Consider the following 16,805-nt stretch of genomic DNA (forward strand, 5'->3'; position numbering starts at 1 on the left):
CATCTCCTCTTCCCCCTTCTCTCTCTCTCTCTCTCTCTCTCTCTCTCTCGCACTGTAACCTCCCCGCGTTCCCTTGCCCTTGCGTGCAAATTTACATACGCGCGCGTGCAACACGCGTCTGTTTCGGACTGAAACGTACGCGTTCTGTGAATTGTTCTTGAAAACTCGTATTCCCGATTGAGCACGTCCCGTGAAACAAATTTCCCAACGCGCGAAATGCGCGCGACTGCAGCTCACGTCCGCGAATTATATGCGAGCTTTTAATTATCCCCCATCCCTTCCCGTCTCGCGCAGCTTAGTGCCGGCACAGCAGTTTAATGGTGTTGTTATTTCCATTTAACAGAAAAGACCTCTACTCGAAAAGACCTTTCTTTTTTTTTGTTTTTTTTTGTTTTTTTTTTTTGTTTAAAACAGAAGCTCGCGAATACACATTAAAAAATATTACTGAAATTAAACGGGAATACTACTTGCTGAAGTTGAGTGTACTTATGCAACTTGCATAATGACCGCGCAATGAAGATAAGTTTCACGCTGCGACTTTTATCTTGCCCGCGGAATAAAAGCGAGTTTTTCAGAATATATATGCGAAATTGTGTCAAGGTTTAAGCATTTTTCATTTGACCTAAAAACGCGATATCTCGACGAGAGAACCCGCTATATTCTTCGCTCTCATTTCGCCTCTCGTAATTATTAAAATTAAAATAATATATAACACGAGTAGGAATTTCTATGATCGGGTAAGATCTTGACAAAACGTTAGATATACCCTCATGTTCTGATAAAATTATAAAGACGTAAAAGTGAGGGTGGTTATAAGAAACGGGTATATTGTTGTGCATTTTAACTACGTGATATTCGCCAACTTGCGTTCGCAACAACTTTTCCGACCGCGAGGCAACTTTTTGAAGTTTGTTGTGTTACAGCTGCCCATTCGTAGCATACCTAATCATCGTTATCGTGCTTTACGTTATACGTACGGTTCTTTTCGTTGAAAAACAGCGAAATTAATTGGACCGCGAGGCGCAGTTATTATTACGCCGGGTGCGCACAGATATTCAACAAAGGATTTTTACCGGCGGTGTTCTCTTCGCGAAGCCCATATTCGGAATGAAATTTTATTTTGTCGTGTTACGACCGTTGTTGTGTAATTTAATTAAATCCTTACAACGTGATATATGTCGAATTGTGCAAGGGCGCGCAATAAGAAAATTGCAATGCAAGAAAAATAGATATCTTCTCGCCGAATTACGTTGCATCATCGTTTTTCCTTTTACGAGAGAAATTATCTATTCTGTCTTTGTCTTTATGTTTCACGATAATAATAATTATTAATTTTAAATACGAACAAATATAAAGCGCATGTTAATAATGTCTTCTTTAATTATACCATACTTTTACAGACTTAGTTTAAGCGGATTTATGGGCTTGACGTGCGTAACATGAAAGCTCCTATCTGTTCTCGTGGAATTCAATATTTCTATAAGAGCTATAATATATTCTGTAAAGAGCTATATTAAAGTCTTTTGTCAACGTCTATCATTGATTGATAAATCCTCATTCATGCTCATAATAATAAATCATGTAACAGCTACGTCGCGGAATGTAGCGAGTTTATTCTTATCACATTATGTTAGGAAATTATAAGAGACAAGAAATTTACTAATTTTTTTCTAATTCGATTACGACTAATTGAATGACGTTTATTAGAGATCTCGTATGAAAATCGCATTCAACGTTAATGCGAGATGAGTATCAGGCGTCGTCACATTTAGCACCGAATGTATAAACTAGAATATCTTATCGCGCAGTCACATTCAACGCGAATGTAATGTGTCTTATCTTGACTCGCGGATAATATTTGCTGCTTCGCGAGAATGGTCGAAAATTTAATCGTAATTCCGATTCTGTCTTACCTCCCTTCACCTCATATCTTGCCCGTGTCTTCATCTTCCCTTTGAGGAGGAAACAATGGCGTTCCCCATAACCGTAACCCGTACCCGACCGACTCGCAATATCTATCGTAAGCGGCCGACGCTCCGTTTTGTCCTCGAAAGTCCCTGATGGAAAGGTTCTTCGGCGTGATATTTAAGAGAGAGAGAGAGAAAGAGAATGTATGTGTGTGTGTGTGTAAGTGTGTAAGTGTGAGTGAGCGCGCGCACCTCTCTGCCCTTCCTACATTCGGCATTCGAAGGGTGGGTTCTTTCTCCCCTGCTCTTTGCCGCTCGCTTTTCTTTCAGCACATCGCTCTCGTTCTATCTAGATACCTTTTAAAGGGGATGTATATTCCTATAGAAGCGAAACCCTTTGACGTTCCCTTATATTGTGAGAAAATGGAGATCGAGATCGGTACAATTTTAACGTGGTTATATTTCGACGTTGCCAACAACGGCGCAGTGCCTTCGTTTATAATATTTGGCGATGTGACGAAAATGAGCGAAATTTAAAATGCATTTTTCCGCATCCCTAATTAGCGTTGGACCGTGATTAAGAAAAGAGAAAGGGTAAAACTTGGGGTTTTTCTTTGTTTACGTTATGCTGACGAATAAAACGACGGTTTGATGGTCTAAAAAAATGAAAATAGCGATCGCTAAACATAAGTAGATATATCTCAACAAGACTAAAGACTGAAGGACTTAGAGAGATTAAATAAATTTAGGAATTGAAACTTTTCAATTTCGTGTTGCAGTTGAGACTACAATTTTAAAAGAAAGAGGAAATTATCGCGCGCAATAAAAGTTATTAAAAAAAATGTTCGTAAATATCTCCATTTTGTAATAATTTTATAATATCGGATGTATATTTATATATTTGTATATTTGTATATAAATCAACTCATTGTTCCTCTCTTTTTATCGTAAAGAGCTTTTTACAATAAAGATTTATATTTTAACATGTTAAATACGAAAGTCTATTGTAACTGATTATGCTTCTTTTTTTTTTATTTGCACAAAGCACCACCTGTTGCCACGCAACAGCTGACGTGTCGACACAGACATTAACTTCGCTCTTATTTTAACTTTGCTCCAGCTTTTGAAAGTTTGTAATTTTTGTAATTATCCAAATGATAATTCGTTTCTCTTTTTTTTTTACGTTATTTTTCCGTGCATGTTCTGCACGCGCAGCTTGCATAATCGCATAAACTCAGTGATGAAAATGTCGCATACATGTCGCAAGCGTTTTTTTTTTGTCTTTTTCAAAAGTATTAAGATAGAAGTTTTTAAATGTCAATTTCTCAGTTTATCCGTGAATTGCCGCTTGAAATATCTGAAGTAACAAATCTGGAGGTCGTGGCGATCGGCGAATCGCGAGTCTTAAAGCTTTGAAGCGCAGTTAAAGCTCGCGACCTTTCGCGTGTTGCACGCGAAAGTTGCGATACATACGATACACCGCCTTGACAGACTGAATTAATGCGACAAAAAGAAAAGAAACGCGAGAAGGGAAATGTTGGCTCACTTGTGATTTCTACAGTACAGCAATTTACGATATTTATGCAATTATATAACAAGAAACTCGTAGGGAAGAGACAATTTCGATTTAATTTCTATTTAATTTAAATTTTGCGTTTTGATATTTTATTTCTGATGTGTTATTTCGGATTTTACGGAAATTACAGTATTATACAAATAACTGGAATAATATCCGGCAATAGCATTTTGCTCGATTCAAAAGTATCACGGATATTGCTTGAATTACTTTTTTTCTGGTATATTTTTAGGAAAACATTTTGAGGAAAAGTTTTATATATATATATACATAAAAAGTTTTATATATACATATATGGATTTTTTAGAGTTTTATATATATATATATATATATATATATATATATATATATACATATATATATGGATTTTTCGGATTACACAGTAAAGCGTTTCGTATGGTCGGGCTTCACATTGCCACTCTTTTTTTTTTCATTTTGATCAAGAGAGGTGAGCTTGATTGAAGTTTTTCTGCTTTTTTAGATGATTTCAAGACGGGTTACGTTTAATCCTGAAGTATCTTCTCCGATTTGCTCTTTTTTTCGTGATTAGATCGCGGCCGGTAATGAGCTTTCTCAGAGCTAAACGCGTTATTCGAAAACTCAAACTCCACCGCACTGCGTTCGATTTTCTCGTAACAACGTTGTCCGTGTAATCTCAGAGGAGTCTTCTTCGCCGAATTGCTACGCAAAGAATTCGGATTAAGAGAAAGGAAAAATAGAACCGCGGAAATTCGGGAAATTACATTTCTCATGCGGATAATTTGAATGGTCGCGCTACACTCCCGTGAAAGAATAATTTTCCTATGTAATTTTTAAACAATAATGCTACCTTTATATCGCAAACGTTTTCCAAAATGTATGCAGGAATTTAATCAGAGAAGAAATCTCGGAAATTCGGTGGATTTGGAATCGGAAGCTAAAAAAAAAGAAATGGAAAGTTTGGGCACATTTTGTTACATAAGCGGAACGCAATTTTTGTCAGCATACATCTTTGTTCGAACAGCTTTGAATATATATATGCACTCGATCACACACTGCTGCGCGCGACAAAGCGTACGTGAGGCGTTTCGACTCCGCTTTTTTTCGCACGTTGCCTTTGTTCTGACGTCACATGGCGCATGTATTATAGGATTAAGAACCCTGTCCTTATTCCCTCGAAAATAGGCGGCTCACCCCTCCGGCTCTCCGGCTTTCGCTTCCCCCAAAAAGGGGGTTTAACGGCGGTACTGAAAGGTCGAAAGTTAAAAGGAGCAAAAAAAAAAAGGGGATAGGAGTAAAACAATCCCGTAACATACAGGTGGTTTTCCTTTCCGCCATAATGCCGTTTAGCCATTCTGTATCTTTCAGAAGGATTCAGCGCAAAGCGTGCGGCGGTTGTTTATTTTTAATTAGCTAAAAGTAAATAGCGTGATATGCAAAAATGAAATTGACGTAAGTCTACAAATTTATTTTTTCATTATTGAAAACCCAGTTTTTTCCGACCACCGTAGCACTTTTAATTTTTAATTCTTTTTTAATACGTTTTTTTTTTTCTTGTAACGCGTAAATTCACCGACGTATGTTTTTATTATATTATTTAGGTAAACAAAGTGTTCGAACACGATCGATATTGCAGATATTAAAACCGGAGAGAATTACCCGGTCGTGTGTGCGCGAAAACAAATAGAGCATTTTGATTTCGAGCATTTTTGATTCCACGGCACATGGGAAAGCCGTTAAATATTTTTGCGCGCGGAACACGCGGATTTCAGTGCGCGTTGCGCGTTTCCGATATCACGGAGATTATACGGAATAACGGGATTAGAAGCTGAACGGGAGGGAGGAAGAGGGGGAGGGGGCGAGACGTGGCGCGAGCGAAATAAGCGACACGTGCCTTTTTATTAAGAGCACCCTCCCTCTCTCTCTCTCTCTCCCTCCCTCCCTCCCTCCCTCCCTCCCTCCCTCCCTCCCTCCCTCCCTCCCTGCGAACGGGTATTTGCTTTCGCGTCTCTAACGCCGTGACGCGAGTCGCCGTGTTACGATGTGGCTATTCGTGTGCGCGGTCACGTGAAAATTTACGCGTAATATGAAGCACAGGGTGCGGGTGCACGTGCAAAGTATCGCGGCTTTCCGAAGTACGCGAGCAGAACGAGGGGGGGGGGGGGGAGTCTTTGTCCGACGGGATATATCGGCGGAGTGGAGTGTATGGCGTCTGATACCGGCGCGTACACGCACGCTGTCGAGTACGTCCTCCTTCCTTCTCCCGTTAACATTCGTTTCTTCCTGGGGCGCAGCACCACCCCCGTGGAGCGACCCGGCTGTCTCGAGATACACACTACACACGCGTACGCATACGCAACTCAACGAGGGACGAGGGCGGTTTCGCCGCCCTAAAAATATGTCAGCCCTAATTTGTCAGTTTTACTACACTGTATCTTACTCGGGACAAATGCGACGGGCTTTAGTAATACATTTTGCGGTAAACATCGATCATTTTTTAAATGATTCACACACACATACACACTCGTGATTTTTGTTTATCTTCAATTTTAATTGCGATAACAACGTAGGCGAATTGAAATTAAATCTGTTATTGAAATTAAGATAAAAAAAACAATATAATAGTGAGATAAAGATAAAAATGAGAAGCAAAAAATAACTTAATGGCAATTTATATTTTTTTCAATAATTTTTCATTTTTTTTGGTTCGAGCTTTTACATACGTTTCTGCGACACTCTAATTTATCACGTTTCTGGTATCTTAGCATTAGTCAGCACGGAGAACCGGAAATCCAAGAAGTGAGTTTCAGGGAATTTTAGCGGAAAGAGTGGCGAATAATTCGTGAGACTAACGTGCGAGAAAGTATTCACGTGCAAATTGGCGCGATAGCGAATCTAAGCGCGAAGTGATAACACGTCGCTCGGGCGGATCTAGTTACTCGCTGCCGACGTTTGCTTTCAAGTCAGGAACGAAGATAAACTCCTCTTGCTTCTGCCCTGTTAAGCTTGAAACGATCGCATCTTGTCGCGTTTCTGTTTAATATTGGCGTTCTTCAGTTCCGCGAGTTGAAAGCCAACGTCTGTATTTTTAGAAGCAAAATTAGAGACAAACCGCATTTGCCATTTTTAGACGAGAAATTCAACTTTTAATTAATCTTACGTCGTAATCATCACTATCTCGAATTACATGTAAAGAATATTCTGAATAAAAATAAAGTTAAAAATTTATTATATTTTTCCTATTAAACGGTAAAATTGATTAAAAATTACTTGCTATCTTTCGAAAATAAATCTCTCGCGGTACTTTTCATACAAATATCACGTAAAATATATTGCAGCATTTTTAAAGAGATTTTTGTAGACTGAGTTCAACGATATTATGATTCCGTTATTTATACCGAACGAATCAAATATGACTAATTGCAGCATTAACTTTTACTATTTCTATTTTCTTCCAATCTTCTCAATAGGCAAAGGAAAGGAGAAAGTATTCCTTGCAAATGAGATAATTGTAGAAGACGATTTTATTTGCATATTTTTCTCAAAAGATCCTCAAAAGAAATTATCCTGTCGCTTGAAACAAAATCCCGTGTATTATACTCAGAATCGAGTAATCGATAGATAACTCGTATGTAAGGCTCGGGTCTAGCTTCGTCGTGAGACGTTGAAGAGAGAATAATTGCCGCTCGTCACGAATAAGCAGAAGCGACCAATAAGAAGCAGCGCCGATTAATCTTATGCGAAGTACCGCAGACGGAGAGAAATGGTGATGAGACGGAGATGTGAGGAGAGGGGGGGGTCTAACAGTTGATATTTGACATAATTAAAAAGGATGCAGCAACAAACTTTATTTGTCAGCATAATCCGGCGCAGTCAAACCGATTTATGAAAGCTTAAAAATTGATAGAAATTGATATAGACGAGAGTTTTTATTCGAGCAAGACAGTTCATTTTTCTCGGAAAAGCGCATTTCAACGTGAAGTCATTCAACTTTGGCACGAGCAGAGAACGAATTCCTATTTTACCTGATCAATAATTGAATTTTTTCAATCGTTGAATTATTCTCTCCAACCACGAAAATTTACTTAAAAAAAAAAAAATCGGGTTCGGTAAGTAAATATTTAACAATACAATAAAGGACTATACGAGCCAAAATTTGGGTCGTATAGTTCTTTATTATATTGTTAAAAAAAACATATGGCAATTTTATTAGTAGAAAGTTTTCTCTACCATTTATATTCTACCCATTTATTTTAGAACATTATTATAAAATATATATTAAGCTCTCATCATTCGCAAATATAAATTTAAATAAATTTGTCCAGAGGCAAACAATATTAAATTATTGAGTATAAATTAATATAAATTTTAATTACATGTCTAAATTTATAGTCTCGGCTTATTCCTGATTTATTTATTCCTAATTGTTAATATTAATTATATACGAAATCAATTGCATGTTTAAAATGTTACTTTTCGGTTTAAACATCTCGTTTGCATATTCGTATATTAATAATCAAGTTCGCGTTTGTCATTATCCTCGCTGATATGTAAAATTGTGGAAAACTACGCTCGCGACAAGCGAGCAGAAACGAGTGGAAAATAAAAGGAGAAAGGTAAATATATACAGCGGAATATACGTGTTTAGTTTCCCGACGTCACCTTGACGTGAGATTACGGTAGCCGCGTGTATGTGTGGTAGAAAATATTTTGCTTTTCTCGGATGAGCCAAGTACTTTTGTAAGACGCGGATATCCAATACAGCTTCGTTCGGCGCGTGGGAGGAGAGGCGGACCGAGAGACCGCTGTTATTCTTTCGGAATAAAAGACTAACTTTCCAGGCGAAAGAATCGATCTGGCTCGCGTAGTAGTACTATTGAGTAGTAGTACTATTGAGATTCGGGTTGGACGGACCGTGGACCGTCCTCATTCTGAAAATAAAGTATCGTCCACGCCTAGTACTCCACTCTTCTCCACTTTTGCCCCGGCCGATATTTGACATCGATGTGATCCAGACGCGAATCCGCGTGTGTGTGTGTATGCACTAGACAAAGTACATATACGTTCCTAAAACGTTTTGTATTACGTCAACATCGTAAAACGATTCTCTAACTCTTTACACTAACTTTATACTAACAAAATCCTAAATCGATACTTTCCACACAGATTAAAGGATAAAACTTTTTTATCCTTTCTTCCATTTATTTCTATCTTTATTTGAGATATTGCAATAAATGAAATAAATAAATGTCAATCAACAACGAAGAAATATGTTTTTTTTTATTTTTTTGCTGAATTATAACCAATGATTTAATTTAATAACGAATGTAAAGGTTTATGATACTTTTTTTCTTATATTTTTTTCACATATAGATACGTTTTATGAAAAACTTATTTTGTTGTTGTTCATTCGATTAAAGATTTCTTAGTGAATTTTTTTTATATAAATTGTGAGAAAAAACGAAAAAAATTCAAAAATATACATATCACATTTATAGCAGATAACAAAGGGACAAAGTTCTGACAATATCTCTTCTATCATTTTATTTTTTCCAGATTTATTACTTTTCACAACTTAACATCTTGAAATTTTGTATTGTGTTTCCGAAATTTGTTCTCAAGTGACAGACAAGCATTCAGGGAGTTTTTGAAAATATTTTAAAATTTCATTATTCTCAAATGGTTTCATGCTTTCTTATTTTATACATCAATAAATTAGGATTTGGCAGGAAAATTGGCAGCAGGAATTTTATCCTTTTCTATCTCTTTTATCCTTTGTATTTTATTTCCAATAGAAAATATAATAGAATTACTTTTTCAATTCACAGCTAATTTGAGGAAATGTTGTTTGAGAAATGTTTTTTGAATCCTTGCTGCTACATTTTGGGAAAGAATAGATTTCCTCAGTCGGTTTATGAAGTCGCTTTCCAAAGTGTACCGTTCTCGTCCTAGCGAAGCTTCGAGTGATTAGTTTGTTTTCTCTTTAATTACATCCCGTAATTTCGTAGTGTAACGATTTATTCTTGTACGTGAATTGTTAGTGTGTAGTGATACGGTATCAAGGAATTACGACGAAAAACTCAATTTGCTCAACGATGGTCGTTCGTACGTATCATGTTATATTTAGCAATGGTCTGGATACTTTTATCGTTTAACTTTTGAATTGTGCCATACGTTATAAGTTTTACGTAACGAAACGTACTTTGTTTCTCGCAAACTTAAGCAAATATGAAATGGCATTCGCGAGTGTCTCCGCTACCGCTTTTAAACGGCAAATGCCATTTAACCTTGTTTTACGGTGTCCTCAGTGACGCGGGATCGTGAACTTTGAACCGGGCAATCAGGAAGGAGAAGAGCGCGTGGCGAGCTTGATCCTCTTTGCTTGCGATTTCGTGTGCAGGAGTACAAGAGCGAGGGGAGGGGAGGGGGGGAGGAGAGTGCTCGCACGCGCGCGCGTCATCGCGTTAATTGGCTGTCAGTATCGGCAGAAAGGAATTTCAAAGCTCGAAGCTTTGGACATACATAACCGCGGAATTCCACGCGAATAATCCGACGCCCGATTCGATCCATTTTTACACACATTGGCTCCGAGAGATAGAGGAATAAACGCTCGTGCAATAAGCGCCGTTGGGGGTTTACGTTCCCGTCCGTGCGTTTCATTTTGTCGATTTGAAAAAAATGCCGATCAAGGGGATCGCGGGGAAAAGACCTGCACTGTTTTACCGTTCTATTTCCACGATATTAAGATTTATCTGTTTGTGTAACCGGACAGCACAGTTCTATCCTTTTGACTTTATCGACGCGAGAAACGTTATTGCGACAGATAATATTAAACGTTCGTGGCAATATTGCTAAGTTTTGCGATACAGCTTTGATGATTTGTTTTCATTCGGGATTTAGTTTTATTTTTTTTTTTTCAGCTTTCAGATTAATTTTCAGCGATTGCTGTAAACTAATCGAAAGCTTCGAGATCGGGCAAAAAATCAGTTATAGAAATCTTGTAAGGAATAACAAATAATATTATATTTTCAGTAAATATATTTATGTCAAGACAATTTTAAATTTTTAACAATGTATAATTATTATATTTCATTGCTGATAAAAAGAATAAAAAAAAGTATTGAATTGCAGATGAGAATAAGAATTGATTAATGTCACCAGATTCTGCATCTGCTAGTGGCACGAATCTCGGGAGAGTCGGTCAATGACCTTGTGGCTATCGCGGCCGTGACACAAACGTAAGCAATCCGGAAAGCATAAGGGGGAAGCCCCTTAGATTGTCCGATCTTGTCAGCTATTTCACCCTTAAGATCGATCCTATCCTTTCTCTTATCTTTGCATGATCAAAGATAAGGGAAAGGATCTTCTTGCTGAGAGCACACATTGAAATTCGTATGTGCTCTTCGTAGTCACGATTGATTACTTTTTGACACGATTTTTGATAAGTTCGAAAAAGTCGAGAAGGACTCTCCGACGTATGTTTAATAACTCTCTCTCTCTCTCTCTCTCTCTCTCTCTCTCTCTCTCTCTCTCTCTCTCTCTCTCTCTCTCTCGGGAGAGAGAGAGAGATTTGATTTGAGATATATAAATTTCAGGAAGTTGATATTAAAAATATTCCAATTTTTTAGTAAGATAAAACTAATTTTATTTTTATTTTATATCGAGACCTCGTAAATTACTGTCGGCAGATGGACGTGGGAGGATATATCGAGAATAGAGCGGTAATCAATGAATATTGTGAATAAATTCAACGAATGCCCTGCATACCGGGCTCTCCGTCGGTCTGTCGAATCGACTTTTTCCGTTGAGCATTATACTTCACTTGGCAGTTTTCCAAAGAGTGCGTGGTCGGTGCATTGCTTTCGTGCCATTCTCCGTACGCGATCGCTTTCCAGAAACGAGACACGGGAAAATACCTCTTGATGTTTCAAGCATTTATTCTTTTCCCTCTACGTGTTTTCTTGTATTTTCTAAAATTCAAGAACAGGTAAAACGAAATGTCAAATTCTAAGGAAGACGTCGGCTACAGCGCAATGGGAATGGAATATTACGCGGATAGTGACTTTTGCAAAAAGAGAAGCAAATGATTTTGTTTCTTCTCGGACACGCATTTGAAGATCTCGCGAAGTTCACTGAGAGATCTCTTCTGCCCCATTGTGTTCGATTGCGGCAGCAATCCTTTTATTGTCGAAACGTTAATTTACTCTTCAATTCGTCGCACAGAACTCCGCTGGATATAATTTTTTCATTCAAATTATATCTCTGAAATGAAAAATTTTTACTTTATTTCCGTTTACACAAGAGAAATAAATGAAACATCGAAATTATTTTCCAATAATATAGTTAGCGCATTTTAATCATTTGTATTATTTCCATTGTGTAAACACATTTAGTTGTCACAAATAAATGTTTTATAAAGAGATTATTAGTTTAGTTTATTAAGTTTATTAAAAAGATATTTTAGTCTGTCATGTTTGTGCTCGCATTGCAATTGCTTTATGTTTATCGGATTATCTCGCGAGCGATGTAAACGAACTTAGATATTAATTCGAATATTATTACGTAGAAATTTTAGATAAGCACTGAAAACGATGCGTCATGTAATGTTAATTACTCGTGTTTCAAGTTCAGCGTTAGTTTACTGGTTTTCATGCTTGGAATCAAATCAATTTTCAACGGGATTCAACCAGTCGGATAGATAATAATTGTTGTTTTCGATGTATACCGGGAGAAAATTAGGAAGCTCATTAATTCCCAGATAATTAAATTATAATTTCAACCTCGTAAATATATCGTCGGATATATTATTGCATTTAATAATCCGACCATATTGCAACGCGGTACTCCGAATGAATCAGCGATTGTTTGTTTCGTCTTTTTAATGCATCAATCCCCCCGCATTACTTCCTTGCGAGATATCGAATATCCCTTTGACGATGACGTATCGGCTGTTGATCGAGAATGAGATCGCAAACGTGTCGGCGACACGCGCCATTCCTTCAACGGCAGACATCAGTATTCTCCAAATATAATTAATTAACTGTATCTCAAAATAATAGTTTCTTATTAATAATTGCACGTATATCGATTGTCGGCTTTGCGAGTGACTGAATGCTACGCTAAATTAGAAAACCGATACGACCTGTATTTTATGTTGTTGCGGGATTTATTTTTATTTCCAATAATATATAAAGGGAATTTAGTCTTCTCTTTTCTTTCTAAGTTGCAACTATTCTATCCACTTTAATGGAAAGCTAGTTTTTAGGTAAAAATCAGGACATGTTGATAGAGAGGAAAATGATTGTCTTTTTTGTTTAGAATTAAATACTTATAATTTTATATGAATTTACATTAAATTTTATGTAGAAAACAAAAAGTATTGTGAGGTGGTCAGTTGTATAAAATTACATAAAAATAGTTAATAATATAAAAATATAATATATATGTATATATGTATATGAAAGTACAATTTAAAAAACTAAATTAAATCTGTGCTCTAAAGCAAAATCCAATTATTACTACGGCATAATTAGAATGTAAGATTTAGTCGTTTTTTAGCTGATTTGTGTAAATGAAATAGAAAATAAAGTAATCTATTGAAATATATTTCAATAGATTATTATTCTATATATTTTACAATAACATATGACTATGATACTACATTTCAAAGAAATTATTTAAAAAAGATGAGAAAAATATAATTGAATTCTGACACGATTCTCTGCGTTATTACATATTGAACGATTTACGCATTCATTGCGTATTGAATGACGCATTGAATACATAGCAAATTAATAATAATCACTTGCAATTATACGAAACAACAATTCCATTAATGCTAATGAATTTTACGGAAAATCCTTGTACAACATATTTATTTTATTAAAATTCCATCGCCGTTATAATTTTTATTCACGTGTTTGCCGCATGTTTGAACATGTCTATACTTCGGTACTTCGGTAAACAATAATACTTGTTTAACTCAAATTCGATCGAGAAATTGTTGTAGCAGGAAGTTGAATTGTTTCTATTGTATCGACGATTTGATCTTGCATTTGAATAGCAACGCTCTGAAACTGTTATTCGAAATAGAGTAGACTTTTTATTCAGAATAAATGTTCTTCAAAAAGATTAAATAAAGTCTCAAGATATGCATGGAATAAATTTATCCAATAAAAAGATCGAACGTCGCTATAGGTTAAAGGTTAAAAATATCAATAAATAGCAAAACCTTTCAATTATCGCTTTTTCAATTAATTTATAATGAAGTTGTCTTGATAAAAAAAAAATGAAATATAAATAAAAAATTTTAATTCAACTGTAAATTTAATTTTAATAATTTAATTAAAAAATTGGATATTATTAAATATCGGAAAATGAAAATACCATAAAGTATAATCATAAATAACGCGAAAAGGGATGAACGATATTATAGATTATTGTAAATCTGTGCGATGCGGTACATTTCAAAATAAAATAATCTGCTTGATCCGAGTATACGATTATTATTTGCCTGATCGTTAAAGAATGTCAGTATATACATTTACTTCAACGTCAGAATTAAACTGACTTTGTACGTATTGTCTGCCTAAGAAAACTCAACTTCCAATCTCTTTTGAGAAAGAAGGCCTTGCCGTTCTATATCGCGTCGTCATAAGCTTGTTCCTTCACGTCTCGTGAAATAGCACTTTGCAGAAAAGCGAAGACGCTATCGCCTAACGTTTGTCCATTTCGGAATTGTGAAAAGGAAATTACGAGTGAGAGAAAAGGAATATTAATGGAGTCTCTCTCCCGCGTCGTCTGCGGGATTTGTTACGTGAGGACGTAAAATCGTTTTCGTCGGAAAGAAAACGAAATCGAGAAGTGCGGGGGAGGGGGGGGAGCGAGATCCTCTCCCTCCTCGGAGAAGAGAGACTCGCGGAGGTGCGCAACACGAAAATTGCAAACGGGCAAAGTTACACAGCGGAGGGGGAGGGGAGGGATTTTCTGTGTAAGTAACCGAGCTTGCGAGTTGTGCTTTCGAATAAAGCTTCGGTCTAACGATCGGGCAGCGTGCGTGCTCGGAAAAGAAATCGTAAGTGTCGCACCTGCTCCTGGAAATTTTTACTGCCATCTGGATTACATTTGATTGACCTACAAGTTTTTCTTGCGCGTTATAATAAATGTCCCATATAAAAATATTAAATTAAAATATTTCGCGCTCTGAGAGGAACGTACGTAGCGAAATTCTGTAAATCTTTCACAGGGTGAAATGAAAAAAATGTCACGTATTAAACGGAATAATATCTCCTTTAATATCTCGACTTAAAAAAATTTTAGTTTAATTTTTAAACATGTCTTTTTTTATTTTCTCAATAATTAAATATTTTAGCGAGTAAAATTCAAATCAGGCTGATAATAATAATAGTATTAATATACCATGAACGAGATCCGTCTATATGACAGAAGCAAGCATTCCATTTTTCGTAATATCGTTCAAGCGGATGAAAGCCTCGAGGAATTTCACGCTGCCTCAATGTCAACCTCAAAAGTTATTACGCGGTGGATCCATTTGACCCAGATTCGTAATTCTCCGGAAAGTTGGTCGTGCTGTCGAATCAATCCATAGATTCGCGAATGATATCGGCCGATCCCGACGGATAAATCGATTTTGATAAATGCCGCGAAATTAAGCCTGGGTCGCGCTCAATATTTCCGATGCTTTTGTCACATGATAACGCTAAGCGGATTGCGAGCGAAACTTACTCACACATTGCGAATGCGCGCAATGGAGCGGATTAAAACTAAAATGATCACGAGCAAAAAGTTTGTAAAAAATTGAATAAGCTAGAATGAAATTGGAGTTGCATAAAAATGTCTGACGTATCTCGAAAAGTTGCAGCGGAGGGAAAATTACGTACGGCGAAAAATAAAACTATCAACAAGAGGAAAAACGTCGACATTAAAATAGCACGGAGACCAGCAGATTGGAAACATCCTGTAAATAATGTGAATATTTTTAACTGTAAAATGCAAAATACTTAAAGTGTCTCTATTTTATCACACTGAAGCTAAATAATTTAAGGATGTAAAAGGATGTTAAATTGCCACGCTAGATTTAATGAAGCGTCTGGCGTAAGAAAAAAGTGTCGAAACTATGACTGTGACGTTTTTGTACTGATTGCATTCAACGTAGAATAAATATTGCAGTCGCAACCCGCACACATACGAAGCATAGGAGGAAATTGCCCCGGAAGAATATTATTGACCCGTATTTCATAATAAAAGCCAACATTACGATTGATTTGTGACGTAGCCGTTGTTGTATCGTACAGGTAGGATATCATACTGCAGTGTTCGCCGTAATAATCTCGCGTGCTCGCGGCCTTTAAAGATTTACGAAAACTTGTTGCACGGATATATCGAGCCGGCATGTTATTTTCGTAAGGAAGTTTTATATGCAATAATTAGAAATTTATTCATAAAGCTGTACGTGAAAAAAGTGCGTCTCCGGTTTGGATATTTATGAGAATCCATTTCGCAAGAAATATATTTATTTTTGTTTCACAAAGGTTGATCCGACATTATTTACACTAATTTTGTTTGAAAACGCATTTCTCTTCTTTTAAAGATTCGAGGACAGAGGAATCTGATTTTCTCCCGCGGTTTTACGCTGCAAAGAGATATAACGTTCAGGTATGAGCCTCGTAATCCATCATGATGAAATGCTCCCCCGGATGAAATGATCCCTCCTTTTCTTTTCGCCGACATGTCTCTCACCCTGTTTACCCCACGTCTCGCGGTTTTTCGCCGATCGCGCGCAAAGACGCGCTCTCCCACGCACGTCCTCCCTCCCCCCCCCGCCCATTTCCCTCACCCATTTCCCCTCGCACCCGGGGAGAATCTCTCGCGCGCGCCGCACATCGCTCGGTATTCCGAATGCACGATACATCAGGCGCATTCGCCGGGAATTTGTGGGCGACGTGTCGAGTACCTGGATACGTCGTACGTCGCCGGGAATACCGCCTACGGCGGTATTCCCCGTCGCGATGCGTCGCGACGTCTCCCGATGACGTCGCGTTCGGCTCGGGGATGACATCTTTCCCTTCGCTCTCTCTCTTACCTCGCGTGGCCGCACACCGGTTTTGCGCCGACTTCGTGTGCGGCATTCGCGATGCGTTTCCAACATTAAATGCCGGCTGGTTCTCATTGTTCGCGTAATATGTGCGCGAACGTGACCGATTAGATTGTACGCGGAACAATTCTAGGATAAGCCACGTCGCTCCTTATCTAAAAATATCTTCTTCTGTTAAATGTTAATTTTATTCCTCACTATCTATTTCCCCTCGAAATATCGAGTCCGA

The 16,805-nt window shown here is 37.3% G+C and overlaps 1 protein-coding gene across 2 annotated transcripts in view; it reads left to right on the forward strand.

The window, feature by feature from the left end:
- Window positions 1-16,805, forward strand: part of LOC105433871 (uncharacterized) — a 65,065-nt gene that overhangs the window by 25,697 nt on the left and 22,563 nt on the right. The window lies entirely within an intron of this gene.

The sequence above is a fragment of the Pogonomyrmex barbatus genome, unplaced genomic scaffold (assembly GCF_055798465.1).
Source record: "Pogonomyrmex barbatus isolate J1 unplaced genomic scaffold, ASM5579846v1 scaffold4, whole genome shotgun sequence".
In the NCBI taxonomy this organism is placed as follows: domain Eukaryota; kingdom Metazoa; phylum Arthropoda; class Insecta; order Hymenoptera; family Formicidae; genus Pogonomyrmex; species Pogonomyrmex barbatus.